This window comes from Oryzias latipes, chromosome 13 (assembly GCF_053564925.1).
Source record: "Oryzias latipes strain Hd-rR chromosome 13, Olatipes_Hd-rR_3.1".
Classification (NCBI taxonomy): domain Eukaryota; kingdom Metazoa; phylum Chordata; class Actinopteri; order Beloniformes; family Adrianichthyidae; genus Oryzias; species Oryzias latipes.
In genome coordinates, this window is record NC_136249.1 from 5,166,839 (window position 1) to 5,187,844 (window position 21,006).

The 21,006-nt window shown below is 40.9% G+C and overlaps 1 protein-coding gene across 2 annotated transcripts in view; it reads right to left on the reverse strand.

Annotated features, from left to right (window-relative positions):
* The window catches only part of bcas3 (BCAS3 microtubule associated cell migration factor), a 335,083-nt gene that overhangs the window by 37,552 nt on the left and 276,525 nt on the right, over window positions 1-21,006 (reverse strand). The gene's annotated exons all lie outside the window — the stretch shown is intronic.

Here is a 21,006-nt window from a genome sequence, read left to right on the forward strand (position 1 = left end):
ATTAACCAATACTACGGGTGTGTTGAGCAACCTGCCGGTGACAATTACATAACGTCCTGAAGAGTCTGTTTCCACTGAGGACATGTCGAAGGGGACGTTCTTATTAATGAGAATGGCTACACCTCGAGACTTAGAGTGGAAATTAGAGTGGTATGATTGCCCGATCCACCCTCCCCTGAGTCGAAAGTGATCAAAGGTCCGAAGGTGAGTTTCCTGGAGAAAAACTATTCCTGCTTTTAACTTGTTTAAGTGGTTCAATACTTTTTTTCGCTTTACAGGGGTGTTTAAGGATTTTACATTCCAAGTAATAAAATGAACATCGTGGCCAGCTGGCCCAAATGAAAAGTTTGAATCAGTTGGTGTCCTGGTCATCAGTAGAGAAAATAATTTCTATGTTGCTCATAATAGGGCTTGTAACAACGTTGTGGAGGTCTTTACAAAAAGAGATAAGCAAATGCAGACTGAGATAAAATACTACAAGGTCAAACCAGAACTCAAAGTGTGGTACAATGAAACCCACCCCATCACCAACCAGAACACGGTGATTACCCAAACCCATAGAAAGATAACTGCACATTTAAGTGCTTTGGGAAGAACACTAGCTCTCAGGAGATCAGGCTCCGTTCCAGAACAGGCACATGTGTCACATATAGGATAAGTAAAACTCCAACTTAAAACAAGTAAACATAACAGAAGGACTGCAGCAGCAACTCTTGGGAGTCCGCGAGTCAGTGCGACCATAAAATAAGAGAAAACGGATGTCTGTATTTTAACTGACCTCGTTCAGATCCGCTCTCAGTTCAAATCATTTTGTGGACGCGCTGCCCGCGATCGTGGATTTCACGTAAGCCGTCGCCTCCTCCGCGTTTTGGAACCATTTTTCAGTCCCATTGTGCGTAATCCGGAGTCGCGCCGGGTACATGAGCCCGTATTTCACTCCCTCCCGGCCCCGGAGGAGCCGTCGCACCTCGCCGAAGGCAGCTCTCGCCTGCGCCACACTTGGAGGGTAATCGGGGAAGATGGAGATGTCGGCGCCCTTCCAGCGCAGCGGGCCGGACTCCCGGGCGCGCCGGAGGATTTCCATGCAATCTTGATGGTAGTGGAGCTGGGCTATGATGACCCGCGGTCTGCCGGTCCGGTTCCTCGCCGGTCCTCCTCGGTGAGAGCGGTCGATGAGGATGTCTTTATCCATCTGCAGGACATCCCGTAGGAGCTTGGAAACTGCTGTGGGTGAGCTGGAGCCCGCGGATTCGGGGATGTTAATGATGCGGATGTTTGAGCGTCTCATCCGCCCCTCCATGTCGAGGCATTTCTCCCGCAGGCCGTTCACTTCTGATTCCAATTTATCCACTCTGTTTTGGAGAGAGGTCACCTCGTCAGACTGAGAGGAGAGAGCTTGCCCCATGTCCGCCATTGTAATCTTCATCGCCTCCACCTCGGACCGCATTGTAGCCGTGTTGTTAGCTAGCTCCGTCTTTAGCATATGTAACTCGGTTTTAATGGCCTCGAAGTCGTCCGAGAGCGCAGTCTTCAGCTCCTGTCGGAACATTGCAGCTATGTCCGCCTTCAGAGAGGAAAGAATTTATGCTTTCATAGCCGAGGAGTCAGCTTGGGCCGCGGATGGTGGGCTGCTAGAGCCGGGCTCTCTGGGGCCGGCCGACGGAGCGGATCCGGTGAACTTGAACTTTCGCAAATTATTGGCCATTAAAATAGTTTTAGCTAACAAATATGAAAGATGGCACAATAATTACACAGTTCCTGATGGAGTTTTACAGTTTTTATAAAAATAAAATGCCTTAAAACATTAGTTTAAACCTATTTTCAACGGAGCCTGTCTTTCGTGCTGCCTACTCCATTGCCTGCTCCCCCCCACGACGTTTTACTTAAAAAATTAGTCAAGACAACACAGCAACTTCAATAATCCTAGTTACATTTCCTTATAAAAAACAAAAAGGAAAGAAAAAAAAAGCTGTATTGTAAGACATTTTACTCAAAACAAGTATCTACACTCAAACAAACAAAAATAATAATTACATAAAACAAAACTTAACAATGAACATTGCTTCTCTTCCATGATACCACCACAGAACTCCTTAACAAAAGCTTTTAAGCTAAGGTTGCAAAATTCCATGCAGTTGAAATAAAAAATCTGTTGGATCATCTGTTAGGTCTAATTTCCTCAAATAGGTGTTGTTTGCTTTTATGAATATACATTATTCTTTCCAAAGGAAGGCAATACAACATTTGTTTTAGTCATTTATTTATGCTAGGTCTGCTCATATTTTTCAAACTTGTGCAAAACACCTTTTAGCCGTTAAGAAGCTGATATCAATAAATGTACTCTCTGCATTACTAAAGTTATGTTTCACTGGATATATAGTCAAAAGAAATAGGTTAGGGCTCAATGTAAGTTGTTTCGAGATTATTTTTTCTATTGTAATTTTAACTTCTTCCACAAAGATTTGTATTTGGTGACACTCCCACATACAATGCTTTAATGTGCCTTTAAATCCACATTTTTCACAAACATCTGGTATGTTCTAGGCCACACATTTACTGTAGCACCTCTTGATGCTCACTGATAATCAAGTAAATTCTAAAAACATGGTTTTTTGGAACATGACAGTTTTGCTCACTTTCATTTTCATCAACAAATAATTATAATAAGCCCTTCATATAAAAACTGCCTAGTGCAAATTTTTCTGTACATACTGACTAGCAGACCTTCTTGATTATTTATGGTAAGTTTTACATTTTCTTTTTGGCTAACTTTGAGGTAAAACTACCTTTTACTCTAAGATCTGCATTAGTTCACACAGTACAAAGTAAATCCCAACAGCCTTAAAGACCCACTCCACTGAAAATTGTAATCTTTGTGTTTTCAACATGCTCTTGTGGCATTTTTCTCATGATGGATAGAGAGAGAGAGAGAGAGAGAGAAAGAGAGAGAGAGAGAGAGTGAGGGATAGATAGATATATAGATACCGTAATTTCCGGACTATAAGCCGCTACTTTTTTCATGCGCTCACAGCCCTGCGGCTTATTCAGTGACGCGGCTAATTTATGGATTTAATTGGCGGCCGCCATGTGCGGACTTTCGGACTCAGTGAATGGTTTGAAGTCTTTATCTAACACCAAGCACAAGTCATTTGTTTTTCAACAAACTAAGCAGCCAAACAGCATGGACCTCACTTCAGGTCTTAGACACTTCAGTCATGGTTCAAAAAACAAAACATGCATGCCCGGCCGCATCCCAGAATCCTTTGGTGCGGAGCGGGTCTCCCTTGGGGGGTCCTGGCTCGTACCTGGGGTTGGGGCGGGGGGATGCCCGGAACTCCTGGGTGGTGGTGGGGTGCTCGTTTGGGGCTGTGGGCGTCCTTCTCCGGTGGGGCCCTGCGTTGGGTTCTCCCGGCGCGGCGGGGGGGCTGCTCTCCTGGTTGGGCTGGGGCGGCGCTCTCTTTCCCTCCGTGTTTCCCTGGCCTCTGGCTCTGGGGGCCTTGCGGCGGCCCTGCTGGCCCTGGCCTGGGTGGCGGGCTTGGTCGCCCGGGCGGCGGTTGTTCCCTGCCGGTTCCCGTGTGGCGTTGGGGGGATTCCGGCTGCCGCTGCTGCTGCGGTGGGGGTCTTGGGGTGGGGATGGCTGGGCACTCTCCCTCCTTCTTGTCACGTTCCACCATCCATTTTAGAAGAACATAAACACTCACCTGAGCACTGGTGTTAACTCACCTTTCCACTAACAGTTTGCATGACTGAATGACTGAAATATTTCACACTAGTTGGTTTTAAGGCATAAGTATGCGTGTGAACACTATCTGTTTTGTGTACATGTCGACAGGTGGACATTTTTGCAGCTAACAGGTGTGTTTATAACATTTGAGTGTGTGTGTGAACAGGCCCCGCCCTTTTTGTACTACATTTGAACCTTACCGTAATGATAAACAACCAGTAAACTTGTTGCTTTATGCTGCTTCATGGTCTTATCCCCCTTCCCCTCCTATTATCACCCTCCTACCCCCCCCTCTCTCTAGCATCCCTCTCTCTTCTTCCCCTCTTTCCTTTTCCGTCCGGTCCAACACCAAAGATTTTCAGACATGATTGAAATTAATAAAGTTTGGCCTCAATTACAAAAGGGGTTTATTCAGACATACCTTTGGTTTGTCTGAAGATTAATAACCCCTCTTGTTAAAGTAAAATATGTCCAACACAAGAGGCCCTCAGCTCTCATCTGTCTGCCCAGCTGTTGGACAGGACAAGTTAAAAAAAAAAAAAAAAGAATCCTTTGCTGCCGTTAGACCCAATGTGCACGTGATCGCCGCTACCATATGATGCAGCTTTCAAGTTAAAAGCAATCGTTAAAAGCAGCGTGAAAAAATCCACCATCACCAACGGGATTGGAAAAGCCGGTCAGCTGCGTGGCGGAGAGAACAGCGCATGTGGGAATAACATTAGCCTTTATTTTGTCGGGACACGACTGGAAACACAAATCCACGTGATCGTTTTAACGGTTTCTGAGGACTGACCGGAATTTTGCATTGAAAAGCTCACAGCCTCCGTGTGAGCTGGAGACATGTTCTCCTGGCTCCTGCTCGTTCACATAGAGCTGCGGGGCCAATGGCAGTCTGAAGGCTCCCACACGTAACAAAGCATCCGCCCCTCATCCACAAAACGTACAGTATTAAGTCCGATTGCTCTGCACAGACACGATTTCCTCCTCCCTGTAGCCGCCCTGGCCAGAGGTGACAAGATAGGAAGGGGAGCGCGCGGGGCGAGCGCGGAGCTCAGAGGCGTCCGTGGAGCTACAGTGTTTGTTGTGGAAAGAAACATCTGACGCACGCGCCGCGCTGAGGCGCTGGTATCGCGCTGAGGCGCGCTTTTCAGTCGTCGCTGCTTTATTTTACTGGTGTTTTTTTTTAACGAGCCCTGTTAGTACCATAATGCTGCCGCGACACAAGCGGAAGGAGAGCTGTTCCTTTTCACCCCTCCATGCACTGCTGATACTTGCTCATTATTAAACACGTACAACAGTGTGACGAGCCGGGCGTTGGCCCCGCCTTTAGCCCCTAAGACTCATGGGAAATGGGGGATCGCGGATGTAAATTTCCTCATCATAACTGAGGGATGTAATGTTGATTATATGGTTACTGTTTGTAATTTTATGTGTGATTCCTAGATTGTCAATAAGTAAAAAAAACTAAAAAATAAATAAATAAATAAATAAACCATAACTGAGGAACTTGTGAACAGAATAGAGGTCCATGCTGTTTGGCAGATGTGGGCGTACCCACATGCATGAGCCTGAGGCAAAGCTGACTCCTCCCACAGTGTGGTAAAGAACCTTACCCATGCTGGGAATCGGGACGTGATTTGTCAGGTTTACCACGTTACCTAATACATGCGGCTTTTACTCCGACGCGGCTTATGTATGTTTAAAAGTAGTTAAACTCGTGAAAATGGGTGGGTGTGGCTTGTAATCGGGTGCGCTTTATAGCCTGGAATTTACGGTAGATAGATAGATAGATAGATAGATAGATAGCAGCACTGGTTGACATATGTATAGGAAAGAGCAGTACAGTAACCAGAAAAATTAGAAGGACATTATGGAGGACATATTTAAAGAAAATGAAGCTTAAAAATGCATTTCGGAGTATTTCCTCATTCAAATCATGGTGAATCAGGAGCAGCAGAAAAAAATGTCACTTTGAAAAAGCTTGTAGCAGTGACTTAGAAGCTACTACGGCTGGCCAGTAGCTCCCTGCTCTGCTCCATTCTGATGCATCCACTTGCAGACAAATAGATCCATGTACGTCTTTGTTTTCCTCGTCTGAGCTGGAATCTGACTCTAAACTGCACAGCTATACAGCTCTGATATTGCTAATTTTAGGATGGGGGTGTGAGGGGCTGTAAGCTAGCGGGAGAGAGTGTAAACAAAGACAGGATAGGATATAAGCGCAGGCTAACTCCATGGTGATTTTCTGATGAACTCCTACCGCTCTGCAGAAACTATGTCCTAGAAAGCGACACAAGTTTTTTAAAATTTTGGCTAAAAATGTCATGAGTAATGGTTAATGGCCGACGAAATATGCATTATCACTTTTTAACTCATGCCGTGGGTGCTTCAGCGGAGTGCATTAAAAAGTGATAATGCACACTTCGAAGTCCATTAACCCGCTTATACCATGGTCACTTACAAAAGAAATAAATATTAACCAGTTTTTAGTCCTTAATTCTCATTTTTTTCCTGTTTTCGATTACTTTTTTCACAAAAAGCGGACTATTTGTTACGTGGTGCTGCGCTTTGTCATGGTAATGTGACAAGACGCCCCACCACCGCTGCAGTCAAGATTCAGCGATATAAAGCAATATATATATGTGCTGATTGTCCCGATGGGTTGAATAAAGCATCAGTTAAGACAGAAAGTTCACCTCTTACCGCTTGTTTTTGTCCAGATGATGAAGCCACAGGTTGTTTTAAAGAAGACGGCACAGTGATACAAAAGATTTAAGATAGGTGACCGGAACTTCTTTTTTGGGCATGCGGTTTATCACTGTGTGTTATCACTTTTTAATGCACACCCAGCAGCCAATCAGAATCGAGTATTCACCCAGACCATGATATAATCTTAAGTAAAATACCAGTGGGAACACTTTGAAAATAGCTCAAAAGATGATTGGAATGGAACTTTAAAGTCTCATGAGCACCAACACTGGGCATTGACCCGTAAGGGGACTGCTGGTTTTTGGCTTGTTATTTAACAGAGCTATTACTATAAGCCCAATTAAAATGTCTATGCTTTATTTAATAGGCTTGAGTCTATGCTGCATTTTAAAATAACAGATAAAAAAATGGTAAATGTTTTTTTAGGTTAGGAAACTTTATGATAATTGTTTTTTCCTGTGATATAATGTCTATGTAGCATTTTAACTATCTGCATTTAGTTAGTGATTTATTTATTTATTTAGTGTGCAAAAGATTTAGGAACTTCCCAAAATCTCAGCATAAGCATAAGACATTGAATTTGAGTCCCAGTGGCTGTCTTCAGCATGGAGTCTAATTAGAATGTATTATAAATTCAATAACTAATAACCTAAACTTTCCACTCAGATAAACAGCAAACGACATTGTTGTTTTATTTATCCCTATGTGCATCACCACAAAGCCAATTAAAAGCATCTTTCAGCTAGTCAAAGACTCAGCGGCTTTGTAACAAAAAGTCTCTACTGGAAGCTTGACATTGTTTTCCATCAAACCAAAACAAAGACTGGGGTGTGTACACTTCACGGTGCTAGCATGGCCAGCTAATTGATTTCAGGCCGGATCGTGTTGCTGTGTAATGGAGCAGGCTAACGTGATGATGAAGCTGGGATGGTCATGGTGATGACTTTCACAGAGACTCAAGCCTCATTTGTTTGTTTGACAGACTGCAGGGTTGTGTGTATGGGAGGGTGTGTTTCTCCATTTGGCATAAAGGATATGGATTAAGCTATAGAGGTGACAGATGATATGTTTACAAGAGAATGTTTGCTTTCTGCACGATATTCAATTACAGGGTTTGTGGGTGTCAACGCCTGTGCATATACTTGTGTGTGTTTGTGTGAGAGAAAGTGTGTAAGAGGCTGGTTGTCTGACTTTTACAGACTGTGTGAAAGGGTCAGAGGCCTTTATCAATCACCCTGAATTTGTTCACTTCCTTCCTAATGGTCTTCCTTATGACTCAATCTACACCTCAGCTTATTTCTTTTGGGGAATATTTAACTCTAGACTTTTTTTCTGCTGTTTACAAGGCTCACAAGACGGCACAAATAAATCGCAAATGTGCAAATGTGTATCCATAGATGTCAGAAGGTATGTGTATTAACACCCCCCCCCACCAAAAAAACAGATCAACCAATTTCAAAAGGATTACTAAAGTGTGGTATTAATTTGTCATTCCTATATTGATAGGGTTTTAAGTGCTGCATTGGTCTGTACTAAAACCCCAGACAAGTCAAAAAGATGTGAACAGCGTTCTTTTCAAGGTATAGTTACAATGCAGGAACTTGATTGTTTGGCGGGAAGGTCACCAATAAGTTAAGAGTAATGACTTTTTAACTTGTCCTGTCCGACAGCAGAGCAAACAGATTAGAGCTGAAGGCCTCCTGTGTTGGACAGATTTTACTGTTACAATAGGGGGTTATGAATCTTCTGACACACGAGGTGTATATTTGTATACACCCCTTTTGTATTTGAGGCCAAGCTTTATTCATATGAATCATATTTATATACATTTTTTGTTGGACCGGATGGAAAAACAGAGTAAAAGAGATGGGGGATAAGGATACAAAATAAAGTGAGACATAAAAGGCGGGTGAGGTAAATTAAAGAAGTAGAGGGGTAGAATCAGGGTTATCATGCTGGTGCTTTATCACTGTCAGGTGTGGATGTTAGTCAAAAGGGCGGGGCCTGTCCACAGACTCAGGTATGTTACAGACATACCTGTTGGCTCCAAAGATCTTCACACACAAACAGGTCAACACATACACAAAAGTCTGTAATCTTTACCTGAAATTTAACTTGATGTGCTAAAAAGCATTGACTGAGAGGCAAATGCAGAAGCCATGCAAGATTGAAAATGATGCAATCTTGTTTTAGTCACATACGCATACACATACGAGATCAGATGTAAATGTGAACTGTGGCAGAAAAGACTCCAAAAATTGCAAAACATGACTTTGTCCGGCCTTTTAGCACAGATGCTTTAGTCCTGTTTGAATCAGGTATAAATGTTGGACGTCTGAAGCCTGAAAGCCTCACAGTTCATAGGGATGGATTACAGCCGTTTCTTAACTCTAGGCGTGAAGGGTAACCTCAAGAATACAGTTGAGAAGCCAAAACCTCTTTGACAATGACGCTCGTTGTTTTCCAAACCCTTCTTTCTACAACTGACAGCAGACTGGCTAGACAGAAGCTGCAGCAGGCTGTCTGAAGAGTTGATGATTAATATTGCACCGTTACGTGCTTGTTGTCTCTCAGGGGGGTACATGAAGAGGATTCCCAAATCCAAACCCACAACCATGCGTTCCTGGAAATCCTCTGAAATCCCATTCGATCCTTATGCTTTGCTGCGCCTAATGTGTCCCTAAGCTGGCGTTATCACACCACAGAGACGGCAAGAAGGCATAAACACAGACATAAAGTTACATTACCAGCAGGTCATCCTATCCTTGAGAGCCTGCCATCTCAACATGCCTGTATTCTAACTAGCTAAACAGTAAACTCAAGACTTCAGACGGTAAGACATTTGATAAAGACTGTAAACAGGAGCAGGACAGACTGACTGGGAGAGAGCAGAGATCCAAGTGAGATGGAGACAACAGCATTATGAAACATCCAACTCTACTCCCCGAGCCTCTTCATTCTAACAGAATAAATCCTCCATTATCATGACTCTCTTGGGTTCTGAAAGAAAGCATCTTACTGGGAATTAATCGTATTGGACAGAGAGGGGGGCCAGTCCATTTCATTTCCTCATCAAGTTTGGGGAGAATTGTACTTGAAGCCAAGCAGCCACCTGGGAATGACCTCTTCTCTCTCATCCCCTTGTTTTGCCTCTCCAGAGCCATTTGTCTGCTTTGTCAGAGGCAGGCTGGGCCTCGCTCTCATCCTGTCGGCTAAAAACTCTCTGTGTCCTTCCTGTGCTCTTTCATGATGCTGTAATTAAATGTCCTCCTTACATTTTGAGATATTTTATTGTGAGGTTTCATGATTTATCAGAGAGCGAAAACACAAATGAAGTTCCTGACAATAAATTCATAGAAGATAGTGTCTGAAAAAAAAGTCAGCAAGGATGAACACTTTCCTAAGGAGTGAGAAATCCCAATGCAAAAGGCCTAACCTGTGGACATGGGGAAATAAACCTAAAAGTCGGCAACGTGAATTAGGACCTTTAGAACTTTAATGATGGACTTCATTTAGTGAGTGGCAGAAATCCCAAAGGTGATGGAGAACTCGTGCCACGGCACACAGTGACCGTTAGGGAGACATGAAAAGGAGCAGAAGAATATAAAGTCAGGGTATGTTTTGGCTCTACAACATATAATTTACAAGTTGCTTGGCCTAAAAACAAAGTCTATGTGGTTTTTGAGTCATTAGGCTAAAATGTTAAAGTTGCTAAACTCTGATGGTCGTGGATGGAAGAAGTCCACTTTTAAAGCAGTTCGGTTTCAGCTCTATGGAAGAAATTGTCAGACAGCATGAGTATAAATCCAATTAGAGGTGGAAAAGTAAACTAACCGAAAAGTGTGTGTGCGTGTGTGTGTCCAGCTCCCGGCCAGCCAAGAATCCTCAGGCCTCTAAACAGGCACCATAAATTCACCCTCTACTTACATGCAGTAAAAATGTCAGAAATGAGGGTTTATGGGGCCACACACACACACATACACACACGCACACTGGCTACATTCACCTCCAAGTCACAAGTCAGGCTCTTAAACATCCAGCAAAGCCTTTTACTCACCATTTATCTTGTCATCTTTGACAGCAGCTGAGCAGCTATACATTGATATTGACCTCTAATGCTAATAGGTGGATGTGACTCTGTGCTAACAAAGTTAGCCTCATAGATCCTGTCATAGCCACTCATGTCAATCTGGCCCCTCCCACCAAAACCACTTCAGCAAATAGAACACCTAAAATGAAATACAGTTGGATAAACAGGCGTAACATGAGGTAAAAATTAAATATGTTATATTTATTCCAGAAGTACTTTCCTGGATCCAAAATGTATTATTGCTTTTATTGTCAATTTTAAAGCAATCATTTTAAAGTAGATATTCTAAAAAGTGGGGATGCTGGTGTTTTCCTTTGAACACACTGACAAACGAGAGCAAGAGATGCTATGATGTTAGGTGTGTAAGAGCAGTCACTTTAAGCAAGAACAAATTTCTTTTTGACCCTGAACAAAATAAAGAAAAACGCAGGATTTATTGATAAGTAGCTCTTTTATGTTGTGCCACAAAATAAAAAAATCCAACGTTGAAAATTGTTAGTAGAGTAGATATGAAAAATGAATTTTGGAAGACCTAGGGCAAGAAATCCACAAAGCAAATAACAGCAAGTAAAGCACAAAGTAACACAAAAAGTTTTTGAACAGAATGGTCTTTAAAGGTGGTTGGATAAATGATACAAAATAAGCCGCACTCTGAGCCATTTGGTGGTTTAAAAACCAAATTGACCCCCTAAGCCTGAGTGTCAACCAAGGAGGCTTTGGGCATCATTTTTATGATCTTTGGTAGAACCTTACCATGGACTTGAAGTGTCCATCTCACTCTCAGGGTGGACAATCGGCCACTGAGCAAAATGGTTATTAGCTTTTTGAACTTGAAAATAAATTGTTAAAGACCCAGTCCAATAAAAATGATGTTTTTGTTGTTTTTAACATGTTCTTGTGTCATTTTTCTCACGATGGAGGACATTATTATTATTAATAAAGAAAATTAAGATTAAAATTGCATTTCTGAGTATTACTTTATTCAAATTATTGTGAATCAGGAGCGGATGAAATAATGCTGTTGGAAAAGTAGCTTATTTGTGATGTAGAGAACACATGGGGGGGGGGGGGGGGTGCCAACCTCCATTCTGATGCATACACTCACAGACAAATAGATCCATGAACGTCTTTGTTTTCCTCGTCTGGGCTGGAGTCTGGATCAGAACTGTCCGACTGAATAGTTCTGACATTGCTCGACATTTTTGTTTCACCGTTAATGTTAGCTTGGGGGGTTTGAGGGGCTGTAAGCTAGCAAGAGATAATATAAACTAAGTGGTAATGGGAAATCAGTAGAGGCGTACTTCAACGCCAACAGTCACGCCCTCAACTCAGAGGTGAATTTTTGATGAACTCCTGCTGCTCTGCAGAAACTGTGTCCTAGAAAACGACACAGGTTTTTGGATTTAGCTTCAAAATCAAAAGTCTTGTGGAAACACTTTTAAAATAGGTCAAAAGATGATTGGAGTGGGACTTCTATTATATAAAGGCCCAAAGTGTTGAGAAAAACAACATAAAAAAGGAAATGGATGGCATTAAATACAAAACTATGGCAGACAACACTGAAAATTTGATGGACAGAAGGAGAATAAATATAATTATTAAAATGTTTTATATTTATTACTCAATTCAAAAATAAACAAAAATCTGTCAACTAAATAAATCACAATTAAATCCTGGTTTTATTTTCAGAAGTCTTTCCAAATGATTCACAAATACAAATAAACCCATCAGTTTCCAGATAAACTGTTTAACTTTTAATCAGATTAGAAAAGTTATTTGCTTATTTTTGACAATCATTTACAAAATTATTTGCATTTTTAAAGACACTTTAGAGAAGGAAAAGCAAAAGAAACATTTAGGAAGTCATCTTTTACAAAAAAGCAACTTTCAAGATTTTTGTTTGTTAGGATAAAAAAAGCCTCATGATATCATTGGCCTTATTTATTCAATGCACTTCTTGATGCATTGCAGCAACAAAAGTCTTCAACGGGGTTTGAAGCCAAGCACTTGAAATGCATTACCTTTAAAAATAAACATTCTTTTCATTAATTGCTGATGACAAAGATGTGCTTTGAGCCGACATTTGTTTTTGTCTTTTCACTGCAGTCATTTTTAATATGGATGTTTTTTATTGGGTTTTACAAAAAGGTTTTAGGGCCATTCTCTTTTTTAGAAATTGGGTTAATTAACACATTACTGAGACATATTTGTTTACCCAGTTTAAACAACAGTCCTTTTATTCACAGTAAACTGTCACTTGTGTTGTTTGAAATGTGAAGCTAAAATGTGGTAAAAATAAAAAAATACCGTTTTTAAAAAAAAATGTAATGGACTTTATGGTAGCCATGGCAACATCCTCAGGGAAGGACCAAGCTTGCGGTAAACACTACAATGAAAAGTAACTGCCACATCCAGCGGTAAGAACAGCTTTAAAAATCCTCTTTATCTACAAATCATGCGTGTCTTTTCTGGAGGGATCTGACGTATCATTCCTGCAAACAACATACTGCTCAATGAAAGTGAAAGGAAACTATGTTTGACGGCACACAGCAACCACATAGGAAAACCCCTAATGAACTTCCTTATATGAAAACAATCTTTCATGCCCCCCTGCTTAAAGTGTGTGTGTGTATGCGCGCAAGTGTTTGTCTGCGAATGTGTGTTTCAAAGGAGGTTGGACCTATGAAGATGTAACCTTCCGGAATAAAAGAGGAACATACACAGACATGAAAGCAAGCAACACTATGAAGTTTGTGTATGTGTGCAAGTGACTTTGTATGCATGTGTGTGACACATCTGGGACTGTAATCAGTGGGCTTCTTTCAAGAGCTGCCAAAGCAAACAGGCCAATAAGGAATCCACTTTACAGACCATCGATCTCCGCCAGCCACAGCCAACACAAACACATACACACACAGACACACACTGGGAGATAGGAAGTACACAAAAAAATGGCAGGACTTTACCATTTGTGTAGTGTGATGGTCACACAAAAATCTCACAAAAAACATTGTCCAGTACTAAACTGTGCACACATGCATGTAGGTCTGTGCATTCATGTGGGTGTGTCTTTGTGCCCCTCATTTCCCATAAAGCGTTCTGGGGATTCATGAAAAGCTGAGCTTTTCACTTTGCCTGGGTCTTTTACTTTCCTTTTCTATCTGACTAATTTTGTTTGAAGTTTTTGTTGTTTCCAGCGTCGGCTACTTAAAAGTGAGCTATGAATGAACTCGAGCATAAGAAGGCGCGAAATGAAGCAAGGAATAAACCAGGCTGTGTCCACACAAAAGAGAAGACTTCAGCTGGAATTATTTGAAGATGGTCAGGCACAAAGACCGGAATAAAAACAAAATGAGGAACGTCCTTAGGAGACCACTTTTCAAACCACTTGGTTGTTAATATTTCTGAAAAGTGGTATTGGCTAAATAAACACTTGTATATTTTAAACAATAAAAAAATGAAGTGGAAGAAAAAAAAACTAAGAAAAAGTTTCTAAGATAATTGTATTCTCTTGAATCCTTTTCAGCTAACAAAAAACATTGGGGAAAAGAAAAAAACACACACAAAAAAACCAAAGGGAATATTGTGTGAGTCTGAATGACTCAGAACATCCCTCACTGGAGATCTATAAGCTTCAAAAACACTTCCAGATGAAGCTCAGACAATGGGAGGAGAGAAAACAAGGCTAATACGTCATCCATTCACTCTGGACTGCAGGGTTTACAACAATGAGTCCTGCAGGCCCAGGACACAAACAAACACACACAAGAAAGTGTGTTTGTTCATGTGCATGCATGGCGATCTGGAAAAGGAAACGAGATTGATTGAGCTGATATGAAACTGCATATACTTGAAAGCCAAGACATAATACATCCCACCAACAGGTTGTTTTTACAGCACACATGCACATCCACCAAACTCACACTTCTGGCAGCGCGCACACACACACACACACACACACACACACACACACGCATGCTCACAGCCAAGTACAGGAGACAGCCTCCATTGAGAAAACCAACGAGCTGTGCCCCTCCTGAGACTGACACACACAGACACACTCACAAACACAAACACACAAAAACAGACAGGAACCAAAGCTATCAGTGGCTGCATCAGAGGGGGAGCCGGCGAGCGTGACGGAGCTGTGAAGCTGAGCCGGCAAACACAGCATCTTGCTTCACAGATGTGGCATTCACTGGCCTTCACTGACACTAAACAGACAAAAAAGAAAAGACACCACACACTCACACAACGCATGTGCTGGGGTAATGTCAGCCAAACTAAAGGGCCAGGACCAGCGCATGTGGACACCTGAGGAGCTGTGCTGCTTCTGAGCCTCTCTCAGACCTGGCATTATGGATGCAGAGGGGATTTTTATTTTAAACAACAAACAAATATTTTTTTTTAAATCTATTATAAATGTGTGTGTTTAGGAGAAGGGGAATTTAGCCCCTTCACTGGTTAGTGTTGAGATTGAAATAAAGAGTTAAGAGTGCCGTTAAAATGAGATAAATAAATAGAAATGCTTCACTTTAAGCTGCATTTTGTTATCAAACTTTTATTTTGAATGCATCAATATTCCGTTTCACTAAAGATGGAGTGCAGGGACGCACATGTGCTTTCAGTTTCCTGATTCCTATCAAATACAGTAGGTGCTGCAGGGTTCGGCTCCTGCCAGCAAGTTGTACAAACGAAGACAGATTTGATTTCTCCTGCAGTTTTGGTGCACTCATTGAACCTGTCGGTCAAAAGTCAGTGTTCCTTTGGGAATCATCATGCTTCCCGTTTGGTGAGAACACAGTTAGTGGAGGACAGAGTGTTTGCTGGATGCTATCATCATTTAACATAAAGAACTCACACACTCACCCACAAGATAGATGTGCTCTCAAACAATCCTAAACTTAAATGTTTGACATGTGGGTTCCTAGGAAATAATAATGTTTGTTTTGGTCATCCAATATACAAGATTTGTGATTTATAGGAAGTTAAAGAGTGTCTCCATATTTATAACTTTTGGACAGATTGTGTGATGAGCTTTCTGGGGTTTTATAGGTGACACATTATCTTCCTACTATTTGTACTACTTCCTCTAAAAACAGCATGAAACTGTTATATCCATTTTTCTTTTAGCCACCCAAGAAATAGCTCTATACTTACGTTTTGAAGTTCTGACTTTCTACATGTTTGGAAAGGGGTGGTTTGGCCAACTTTTTCTTGCTGCACCTTTCTGTAGTCCTATGAACCAATTCTGGTTTTGTTCACACAGAGAAAATACGGTCTATAATGTCGACACCTTAAATGTTGTGCAGATGATGCCGTGGTTTTCTGGTTGGTTCAAAATACTCGCATCACAGCATACACGACTTCACATTGGGGAAATGGTAATTATTTAAATCTACCTTATCTTCAAGGTATTTTTCTCAGTCATAGCTTGTGCCACACGTAAAAAAAAAGAATAAAAAGAAAATCAAGCTCCATAAAAACGCGTGTTTTGCTCGTATCTCACTGTATAATGTTGAGATCAATTGAACTAGAGTTTAGGGGTTTTATTCCAGTTCTGTAAATATATATATTCTTTTTTCTTTGTTACATGGTGACGAGCAGGGTCGAGTAACCATTTGCAGGTGTGTGTGTGTGTGTTTTTCTGTTTCCATGAGCATGCATAAGTGTGTTTGTGTGCCGCAAAGATCCTGCTGAAAAAAAGCAGGACATATTGTCATCCACTGTGGTTGCAACATGAAGAGACACACAAACACATCAAAGCGTGCAATGCGTGTTCAATTTTTGTTCCAGCACAGTGTTACTTTGTGGAACAACAGCATCTCACACACACGCGTGTATGCACACACACACACAACCGCACTATTCTGACTGAGATGAAAATTGCAGATGAACTGCTCACACACATATACTACACAATCAGTCAGATTGGTGAATGCAAGCAGACACACTCACATATTTCAGACACACGTACAGTGCACATACACAAACACACACACACATAGCCCACATAACAGGCCATTTCAGCACAGAGACCACAGCTAATACAGTAAATGACAGGGAAGTGCTGGAAAGGCCATTCTAAATGCGATACTGATTCTCTGCAGTGTGTGTGTGTGTGTGGGTGTGTGTGTGTGTGTTTACCACCCTAACACGATGACTTTGCAGGCTGGGGCCCAGATGGCGGAGCACCCCGACCTGCTGCGGTTCGCACATCCACACTCAGTATTACACACAGATACTGAGCTCTGTCCTTAAATAACAGAGCTGTGGTGTTGGAAACTCTGACCAATGTGTCAGTGGAAGAATCAAAGCAGTGAAATGAGAGAGCAGAGAAAAACCAGTCAACAAGGCGTCTCACACCAGAGAAGAACCCAGGAATATCCTTCACCTCTGCAGGGCCATGCTGTGTGTTTGCCTCTGTGTCAGTGTAAGGGTGGACGTTGTGGCAAGACACACATTGTAATCAGTATGCTTTGCTTCTGGTTGAACTAAAATGCTTCCAACGGTCCCCCTTTTTTTTCCTTTTATGACCTTTTTTAAAGACCTGAAGCTAATTTTCGCAAATCCAGACCTCCTTTCATTTGCCACATCTGGGACAGGCGCCAACAGACCTAAACTCTGTCTCTCTTTTTTTCTGGTCAAAGGGAGCGTTTACTCTCTATTATCATCAGATTCTGTTAAGTGAAAAGTTGTTTTAAAAATGTATGTTATGCTCATTTTTTTGCTGTCAGGACGTAGAAAGACAGTCCAAAAAATTCCAGCAAGTCTCATTTAGCTCCTCAGAGGTGAGGACACTATGATGGAGTTTGTATTTTACAGCCCAACGCCAGAATCATTTAGCTGTTTTATTTGATTTTAGATGTCGTGCTTGACAGGCTTTAAAAGTGCAAGAAAGAAAATGTGAGCGATGAAAATACAATTTTATTCAAAGAAATGTATTAGGAAACATCTTATTATTATTGAGGTGAATTTGTGGTTGTTTAGATCTAACAGCTCTCTCTAATGATGCAACCTTAGGAAAGTATGTTAGCCACCCTTCAGCATGTCCCTTCAGGGGAGATTTTTACGATGGATGCCGTATTCATCCGGGCAGGGGGCCGCCACAGGGAGACCCTACAGAGTTAGACTCATCGCGCTCCCCCGGAATCGAACCCCTGTTTTCCATGCGCCAGTCTAACAGAGATATTCAGCCGCATGTGTGAAGGTACAGGAAAAAAAACAACTTAAACCTACAAATCAAGGAATCATTACAGCAAAAATATCTCTGATAAGTAAATAAACTTCAAACTCTTTTTTTTTAATCACCTCTTGTAATTCCCAATTTCTTAGTGTGTCAAGTTTTGGTGACATTTTTGTTGACACTAAATAATAATAATAATAATAGTAATAATAATAATAATAATAAATGTTGCTTTTAAAACACAGGGACACTTTACACAGAGATGACAAAAATATTTAAAACGATAAATAAATAGATAGAACATATAGAGTAGAGGAAGGAAATGAAGAAAGTATTACAGCATTAAAGCAAATCTGGTTTACCCAACAATAATAATAATAATAAAAATAATCGAAAAATTCAAAAATTGAATTTATTACTGATTTAGGTCCACAAATCTTATATTTATAATAGTGAACAAATAATTGTTTTATTCTTTACTTTAAAAACACAAAGTAGCAAATGGCCGAATGACCGCTACTTAAATAAAGACCAAAAAAATGAACTCTTATAAATTATACGATTACAAGATAATTATGTGACTAGTGTCTTCCGCTGTTATTCTATTCTTTTATCTCTCTATTGTATGGTTTAAATGCTGGCTCTCCTTGGAGTTGAAATTTATTTAAATATTTATTCATATATCATGGCTGTCAGTTCTTTATGTTTCTAAAAAATATTTAAACTGTGTTTGCATGCAAGATGTTACAAAAACTGCCTTTAAAATAAAAAATGAAAAAAAATCCCGGTGCAAAACCTCTGTTTTGAAATTTGGGCTTCTCATTGATACCTGCCTTGTTTTTAAATAAAAAAATTTAGGACCATCCTAACCCTTCCAATTCTTGTGTGCAAGATTAAATGAAGTAGATAAGAAACAAATACACAGAGTATTCTCTAAATACATTGATAAATGCGTGTCATCTTTGATTAAAATGTCTCTCCACCACCCTGGTACTCATAAATCAAATCTCTTGCAGCGCCTGTGCCTCCACCCCTGCTGTGCAAATTTGTCCAATTAGGCACGCCCATGAGGAGTGTGAGCATGCTCCCACACAGACACACACACAAGCAGGCCCCTAGAATTCAGTGTGAAAGGGGGCTCCGACACACTGTGGGGATTAGACGACAATAAAATGCATTTCACGGCTGCAGCGCTTTTATAGCACTGGCCTCCACAGAGCTTCAGCCAAAACACCACCACTGCTCCGCCCCTTTAATCTGTGACTTCTCTATTGAAACACACACACACACACACACCAAACCCACACCCTGGGGACAAGTGAGCAAAATGTTTTCCAAATGAAGTTGTACGCGTCCATCCTTGGCAGCAGATTATTAGTCCCCTGTCATGAACGGACCAGAAGCTGATGACACACCCTGTAATCTGCAGCCTGCTGTTTTATCATAAGATAAGGAATTACTGTTCAGCATCTCTCATTTGCAACTTTAGCATCACGTGAAGACAATTATGGAATAAATAGAAAAAAGAGGTGATGAGTGCATTTAGAGCAGAATGAAAAGTAGTTCCAGATCTAGATGGGATCAATCCTTTCACCAAAAAAGTACACAGTTTGTCATTTTTTTACGTAAATGACACAAATTTAAACTTCACATATTTTAATAATTCTTAAATGTATGGGTCTCGAACTGCAGTGTTTAGGAGAGATTTCCTGCTGTAAAAGTGAAGAGATTAACTAAAGAAACTGCCAAACTTACAAGGAAGATGTTTACAGCAGGCAAAAGTGACACAAATCCCTTTGACTCATTTTTTAAAGACAGCCCTGACAGTCCAAATGATGTGGCTAACCATCTTTTTAAATCCTTTTACCTAACCTCAAAAAGTCAGTTTGGTAAATTAGAAAGTGCAGAGTCTGAATGCAGTTTGCTGACAGCTAGTCTCTAGGTGATCCAACATTTCCAGTTTTTGCATATGTGGGCTGCTTGATTGTTAGCTGGAATATAAATTGTATATGATTGTGTTTGTGCGTGCAGACTGTAGTCCTGTGGTGCTGACCAGGGTTAAGGCTCTTATGTGGAGGATAATCCACGCGAGCCGAGGGGTCTTAACTCACCCCAGCGGCACACAGGGCGCCACTGGCGGGTTAAGGGGTGTGAGGACAGGCAAAGGTGTGAAAAGGATCCCTTATATCTATTACTGGAGGCCATCAGCATAACAATGTCTGGGCCAGATAATAGTGCGCTGGAAAACTAGCAACTGAAGGGTGTGCTTGTGCTCAATAGTGAATTGTGCCCAATTCTGCTTAGAGATCAACTCCTGCACCAAAAGCAGTGGATTTACCAGCATTGTGCATTTCTGTATTTTTTTTATTTTCATCACAAAAACATGATTTATTGTTTCACTAAAAAATAATATGCAGGATCTTAGGAAAGAGAAAAAAACAATCAAGTATAATAAAGAAAACACAAAATAACATTCAAAGAAGAGCCAAAAGGAAGTACAAATTATTTCTGTTTTATTACAGAATAAAACGTGTAAATGAGGAAATAGTCTAATGAAAAAAAAAAAACAGCAGGAAGAAGGTCAAAAAGGGAAAAAAGGATGTTAAATTGATCTCTGCTCTCTCCAGCTGCTGTTAATGAAAATTTGCCGTTTGAGTACAAGTGTGGTTTAACAGATCTGGCGGGGGCGTTATCAAGCGAGGTAAATCGGCCTAAACCTGGTGCTAATGTCTTACTAGGGGTGTGGGACAGATTAATAAGGACGTGCTCCAAAAGGCTTTATCTGGCCTGCTAAGATTCTTAACCCGTCTAATCTCTACTGGCGCCACCCTGGTTCCAAAATGTCCCTGAATGGCAGCACAAAAAATTCAAATTAGTGTAATTTTCCTCAGAACGAACAATCCAATTATGAGGGCGTTTAATCAGACAATCATCAAGTCTTAATTAAAACTTAATGTTCAAAATATCTCAAAAACTCTCACAGAAAAGCAGACCCTACTGCAAAATATTCCAATCTGCTTCTTGAATTTAGGGTTTCGCTCCGCTGACTAAAACCTATTTCACTAATTGTGGAAGAATTAGATCAATCCTAAAAAAATGTCAACAAAATCCTAAATTTTCTCAGAAAAGAGTTTTTAAAAAAAGGAAAATAAAGCCCAAAAAAAAAATTACAATTCAGCGTTTGATGGAGTACATTTTTTGTTTGCAGTACAATAAAATACTGGAGAGGAGCGTGAATAATCAGAACTGGAAGTGAATCTAATTTGTGGAAATAGATCAGAATGCGATAAGACGGAA